Below are 5894 nucleotides of genomic sequence, written 5' to 3' on the forward strand. Positions count from 1 at the left end.
ATATATTAGAAGTAAATGTCTTATGTTTGTAAATGCCACCTTGTTGAAAGGGGCATGTTATTAGGGACAAGATGTTGAAGGTGATATTCTTGTCTGTGGCTCTTTTCTTCTATCTGTACTTTCCACCCACCATGGAGTGGGCCATGTTCTTCTGCCATTCCACTTCACTGTGCAAACTCTGCTTTGAAGCCAGCCTGCCATGACCTTCATCCCCCCAAACTGTGACCCAATAGAAACCCTCCTCCTTTAAATTATGAGCATTGGGTATTCTACTCAAAGAAGAAGAATGTTGACTAAAATGCCATGTTTAAAATTCATAAATAAAAGGGCCTGAAAGATAGCTCAGCAGACTAAAGCACTGGCTTAGGCAGAGTGGAGTAGCTGGGGTTCAATCTCTAGCATGCCATTGTGGCTCTGCCCCTGGGGCACGCTGAGGTGGAAACTGAGATTGGGTGCAGTGATGTGTGCCTGTAATCCCAGTGCTTAGGAGGCTGAAAATAGGAGAATCACCAAGAGTCTTATCTACATAGTGAGATCCTGTAGCCCCTGTACTAAACACATTAAAAATGCATAAATAAAATTATTCAGGCTCAATGTATACACTAAGAATAATAATAATAAAATCAGAGAACAATGAATATTATGTTGTCTTTTTACATAAAATAGTCTACTGAAGGCAGAGAAATGATTGACAAAACAAGCACCAAAGTTACAGCAACATTACTACTTTATTTTTTTCTATAATTTTATTGAGAGACAAATAACAATGAGACAGTTTCAAATCAAATTGGTAGGACAGTTTCAATAATTAACACATTGCATACTCTCTTCCTAGTAGTTATTTGCTGTACAAGATGCAGATATGATATCCTATTTACAAACACTATTAGAACAAATCCCTCTATTCATTAAGAGAATGTAACTATATATCTAGCCTAACCATTTTGAATACACAGATACAAAATGGACATTCATCTGTATCCTCATTTTATTTACTTCCATCATTTGAATATTATAGGTGTGTTCACTCAGCAAAATATTCTAAAAGAGTCCAGTAGTTCATAATAGTATTGGGTCTTCCGCTTGACTGACAGTGTCTGAAATTGTTGACCTGAGTCCCCTATAGCTCAACATAACACCGTGGCTTTACTTCTTATACTTGCTTTTATACTTTTCTGCTGGATGGTTAAGACCAAGATAAAGCAAGCCCTATGCAACAAGAGCTGTAGCTTTTGGGTCTGATAAGGTCATTCAAATCGCCTCAGGATTTTTCCTGAGATCATGTACCTCAGATTGTAGAACCTTTGTCAGTGTCAGCCATGTGGATGAGTCACAGCCTTTGCTTGGCCAATGTGCTCTCTGGGAAAGCCTGTGAGAATGTTTTCTCTCCATGTGACTCTCCGTAGGCACACTAACATTACTACTGTAGTATGTGGCAATTATGTTTAGAAGATTATTTAGTGCATGATAAATTGTATTTCAATTAAATTTTGTAATTAAGTAGTAAAATTTATTTTATCTAAAAATATAAACTTAGAGCACATATATTTGGCAAGAAATTAGAGCTATTTTTTTCACTTAGCTACTTATGAAAAGGAAGAAGATATTTAGCATGTCCAGTCATGTGATAACCAGAATAGATTTTGTTAGTATGCATGATTTTAGGAGATTTAAAGCTCTAGAAAAAAAGAGACATAATAGTGGTTAGATAGATAGACTGGCTGGTAGGTTAAATTAAGAATAGGTATTGCTTAAGTTAGATATCTGAAGAGTTTTTTATTAAGTAAATTGTATCCGTGAATAGGAATACACAAGCATGCTGATTAAAAGAAAAAGAAACAATTTCCATGAGAGAGATTAATAATAAAATCTAGTCAAGGATCAATAATATAGATTATTCCAGGGAAATAAAATTTCAAAGCTAGAAAAAATAACAAAGTGGTTTCAGATAACCATAAGCTTCATAAAACTTTATTTGAATATTAGCATTAGGAGGAAAAAATGATTTGCTGAAGGTTTAGAGAAGAGAAGAATTTATTGAGACTTCTTAAAAGAAACAAGTACTTTTCAAAGAAGTAGTTTGAAACAGGGATAATAGATTTTTACAAGTACATTTTGTTTTACAAGCTTTAATAAGTTTCCTAAATTTATTATATTACTATTTACAATGTAGCATATACTACTGTTGAATGCAATAAATTGAGGGGGTGTGTGTATGGGTGTGCATGTGTATGTGTGTATGTGTGTATGTGTGTGCATATGTGTTTGTGTTTGCACTTGTATAACCTTTAGAAATATTATTCTTTGTTTGTTTGCTTGTTTTAGTATAGGGAATCAAACTAAGGACCTTGTGCTACCAAGACAGGTGCCTGAGTCACTGAATTATATCCCCTGTCCTAGAGATACAAGTCATCTATCTTTGCTTGCTCTAATACAATATAGAGAGAATTGTGAAATTTTTCTCACCATGGATATAATTTTAAATTTTAAATACATCTTTGGCTTTCTTTTAAAATAATTTGAGAGTATATCATTGAGTTCATAGACCTGTATTTTGTTTGTTTAATTGCACTTATTCATTCAGTACTGGTGGTTGAACTCAACACCTTGTGCTTGCCAGCAGGCACTTATGTCTCTGGGGAATCTCCTTGGCTTGTTTTCAATTGTCATAATTCCTTGATGAAATTAAATTCACAATATAAAGTGATGCTTTTTCTTTATGCCAGTACTTTATTCCATGAATATTTTTGATCTGACATTAAACATTTCCAATGTTATTTTTAATATATTTTAGATTAATTGTTTTTTTCTGTTTAAATGTCATTTGTATTATATACATAAGCCTTAGGTGTGTGTTTGATGTTTTATCTCTTATTAAGTTATGATCCTTGTAGTTTAGTAGAGAATGGATTGTTTACTATTAATATAATTTCTGATACATTTGATAGTTATTATCATACCTTGTGCTTTTTAATATTTTGCACACATTATATTTCTTTTCTTCTTTTTTGCCTGCTTAGAGGTTGACTATACATTTATAAAGTTTTGAGATATACAATATCTTTTCTCTGTTTTTATTCTTTTAGTGTTCTCCAAGAGATAACAATATAGGTACTTCATAGAAAAATGTAAATCTTCTCAATAATTTGTCACTCATCTGAAGAACATAAGTAAAATCTCCTTTCATGATGTCCACATAGTGTTGTCCATTGTATTTAATATTTGACTTGGTGCCACACAGGAAATAACTGATACTTATTTTATGCGGTTCATATTCATTTAAATTTTCACTTCCTCATATATTCTACATTTTATAACTCTTCCATGTTTAAAAAAACTCACATCAAACATCAGAAGTCTTCCATTGTACTTTGTATATTAATTTTATTGAGAAAGTAGTATCAATAAGACAATTTCAAAGCAGATTCGTAGGACAGTTACAATACTTAATATATTGCATATTGTTGTCTTTGTAGTAGTTATTCATAGTGCAAGATGCCGACATGATATCTTGTCTGAACACTATTAGTTCAAGACTTTCTTCTCATTGAACTCCGAGAAAGCTGTATATCTGTGCTAACTATTTTCTATATACAGATATAGTTTTTTTTCACTACAATATACTTTTTCTACTTTCTTTAGTGTGATTTACTGTTGGCCTAGTTTCAATTTTCTTTTGTTTGATGTTAAAGTAGTTAAGATTTACTTTATTTCTTGAAAGACATTTTAGTAAGTTTAGAATTCACTGAAAATTATTTCTTCCAAGCTATGAAGATGTCATTCCATTATCGTATTCCTTCTAAAGTTAGTTCCAATGTAACTTTAATTATATCTTTCACAACTAATTTTGAAAGCTCTTACGCATCGTCTTTCAAACATAACTTCTTATATTGTCTCTTTGATTTCAGTCCAATATCTTCCCACAATAAGTTATATATTGTAAATCTTTTCAACTCTTCAAAATATTTTGTATTTTATGGCTCCATAATTTTGTTTACTTTCAGCTAGTGAAAATGTTAAACCATTGCCTATTTAAGTGATAATTTAGTTTACATTTTTCTTCTTTTTTTTCTAGAACTCTCAAGGACGTATATTGAGAACGTACATGAAATTGTCATATTTCTCTCAACTTGGTCATTAATTCCATGATTTTACTCTTTAAATAAGAATCATTAAAATTTTATTTGATGACTTGAAAAGCAAAATACAATATGCAGGATATAGTACAGGGAAAGCCATCAAGCAAACTGTCCAAGCCCAGGCTTGTTGGTTCACTGTAGTGTCATAAAATGGTTCAAAACAAATGCAAGGAACTGCCTGACTGAGTCCATTCCAATTCGACAATAAGTGGACTCATAAGCACCTTAAATGCTTACTGTTTTGTATGGCTGTATTTAGTTTGGCTTTCTGCATGTAATAGATATTTGATATAAGGTATTTTTAAGACAATATATAATTTTTGTTTACTTTTCATGACATTGTGTGTTCTTTTCTAGATACACTGTTTCGTTTCTCAATTAATGAATACTCTAAAATATCAGAATCTGAAAATACAAGATGGTTTAGGATAGATTTATACACATATGTGGTAACAAATAATATGTTGGTTATAATAATAAGCGACTAAGTTGGCTTATTTTTCACTGTGGGAAAAGACTGTAAGAGACCTGGAAATAAGGTTTCTTCAGCCTTATAACTGGAATAGAAAATCTCTTGTGCTGCATTCTGTAAATGAAAGTAAGACCCAGAGCAGCCTATATGCAAAGAATGCAGAAGTAGAAGTCACATATGAACAGGAGGCCTCATAAAATCACACATAGAAGCACAGTTTAGATAGTCCCAATTTTGTTGGCAACATCTAATCATCTAATGCATCATAATTGGGAGTGAGTGTTGTCTCCATCAGGCCTGATTAGGGTATTGACCTTGGCAACACCGATGTCATAGAGCTTCTTCACAGCTTGTTTGATTTGGTGTCTATTGATTTTGACATCCACAATGAACACTAGCATGTTGTTGCCCTCGATCTTTTTCATGGCTGACTCTGTGGTCAGGGGGAACTTGATGGGGGCGTAGTGGTCATCTGTTTCTCCTGAGGCCACTCTTCTGAGTGTATTTGGGCTTCCTCCAGAGCCACAGTGTCTTGGGATGGTAGAAGGTGGAAGACATTCATATCTTCTTTTTTTGTGGCTGTGGATGCCTTTCAGCATGGTTTTCTTGGCTTTCAAAGCTTTTGCTTTGGCTTCAGCTTTGGGAGAGGCAGGGGCTTCTTTCTTCACTTTCAACACCACCTTGGTGAAAAGGCTCTTCATTCACTTTCTTTTCATGGAAAAGAAGTAACTGCTACCCACAATTTAGAAGAAGAGTAGTTGTGTGGGGCGTGTGTGTGTGTGTGTGTGTGTGTGTGTGTGTGCACTTTATCTCATAATTTCTGTCCAAAGTTAACTGGCTTCAATGGAGAAATAAGATGGCAGAGGGACATGATTGGGGACATGGTTCTTATTCCATGGAATCTACCTGGCAGAAAGAGAGGACGAGTAATCAGCCTCAAGAAGGCACCCTTCTGGGCCACGTCTCCAGGGGTCATCTCCAAACAGAGGCTATTCTCTAATAGTAAGTTAGCTCTATTTATTTAAATATATTTTAAGTATATATTGTTTCTTTTTTTTCTTCATTAACCATTCTACTTTCTGAGTACATCTTTGTTTTTTCTAGCAATGGCAAATCCTGTTATATAATAACCACGATAGCAATAATAAATGACAATACACATTTAACACTGTTCCCTCAGTACCTCACCTGAAAATATACTAATTTGTTTATCAGTATTTCAAAATATTCCTCATTAAATTCTGTTCAGTAAAAATGATTTTTATGTGGTTTGAAGGACTGTT

General features: G+C 33.5%; 1 pseudogene; it reads right to left on the minus strand.

The window, feature by feature from the left end:
- LOC101565844 overlaps positions 1–5312 on the minus strand; it is a 5894-nt pseudogene extending 582 nt beyond the window's left edge.
- Positions 5313–5894: the final 582 nt, after the last annotated feature.

Source organism: Octodon degus, unplaced genomic scaffold, assembly GCF_000260255.1.
Source record: "Octodon degus isolate 3935 unplaced genomic scaffold, OctDeg1.0 scaffold00018, whole genome shotgun sequence".
Lineage (NCBI taxonomy): Eukaryota > Metazoa > Chordata > Mammalia > Rodentia > Octodontidae > Octodon > Octodon degus.